The following is a 1,499-nucleotide window of genomic DNA, read 5'->3' as shown; positions in this document are numbered from 1 at the left end:
TCGCTTGTTGATATAGAAATCACAAGTTCAATACCTAGTATGACTACAGGTATACCTTTATTAATTATTAAATTTTTTTTTCATTATACTAGGTTTTAGTTCTCTTTTTTATTTTCTTAAGTAAAGAAAAAATTTCCAAAAACTCCTTTGCTTAATGACTTATGTAAAGCGAAAAAGAGTTTCCTTATACCTCTTATTATTACTGAAAGAATGAATATGCCCTATTTACCAAAATGAAATTCCAAATCTTTACATCGAGGGGGGGGGGGGGGGGGGGGGGGGGGGGGGGGTGGGGGTGGTGAAGGACACTGGACAGAACAACGAACAGATGGCATGTTCCACGAAACACAATCACCAATAATAATTGTAAGATGACAGTGTTCAAATTATATGGCGCTTTTAACAAACCGGATATAAAGTAGGATTTATCAAATCTTTATCCGGTGTTTGATGATACATAAGAAGTCGAGAAGGATTGGACATGATTACTCCTTAAGGCCTAAATTCGGCTCGGGGACCAGGTTGAGCCTAGATTAGGATTAAAAATACAGCGAAAGAACAAAATATCTTTAATTTCTCTTCAAATTTTCAAACATGCCATTGGATTCTACTACTGTAATTTTGCTAGCCTGCTCAGGGATGGCGACTGAGGGGGGCCCAGAGGTTGCCGGCAACCTCTCTTGCACTCTGGTGGCCGCTGTCAGGCTTCCATAGCCCTCGATTGGTCCCCCATCCCTCTTCGAGGTTGCTAGATGGGGGAAACCAATCGAAGGCGATGGAGGCTTGACGAAGGCCACTAGTGTGTAATCGAGGTCGCCAGCGACCTTTGGGAATGCCGACGAACTCGCCGTGGACGTGGTGGCTGGCAACCGAGCATTGGCGCCCCTCTCCCCATTCTATGCACTATTTCGCTCCTCTTTTTTTTAAAAAAAATTAAATTTAATTTCAAAACATTACTACTCCTCCTCTACCTCCTCCTACTACTCTTACTGTTACTACTACTATTATTATTATAATAATATTTCAAAATAAAATAAGAAAATTAAGGCATCCATTAAAAAAAAAAAGTTAGAGCATCCATGTCATTTTACCTTGATATGCTAATCCTATTAGAATAATTTTAATTCTTAAGATTTGAATCCTCTCCCATCGTCCTCCTATATCATATTCTCTCTCCGGCTGACCAAGCATAGCGTAGTGTATAGGGCCCAAATGTTACAAAGTAGAAGGCAAGTAGTTATTAGGCAATCAAATAGGCATAACACTGTTCTAGATACGGCAAAAGAATACGATCGAGATCGAGCTGGCTAGCAACAGTGATAAATTCAATACGTTAAATAAATAAATTTACAAGTACATGAGAAGAATTACTGATTATTAAAAAAAAATACACGAGAAGGATATCTGTGAGATGCACACACACGTCAATAAGTTACAAGGTGCATGTTATTTTATTATGAGCAACATCATCGAACTTCACATAGGCAAAGCGATTGGCT

The sequence above is a fragment of the Punica granatum genome, unplaced genomic scaffold (assembly GCF_007655135.1).
Source record: "Punica granatum isolate Tunisia-2019 unplaced genomic scaffold, ASM765513v2 Contig00410, whole genome shotgun sequence".
NCBI lineage: Eukaryota > Viridiplantae > Streptophyta > Magnoliopsida > Myrtales > Lythraceae > Punica > Punica granatum.
This window is presented reverse-complemented; position numbering follows the sequence as displayed.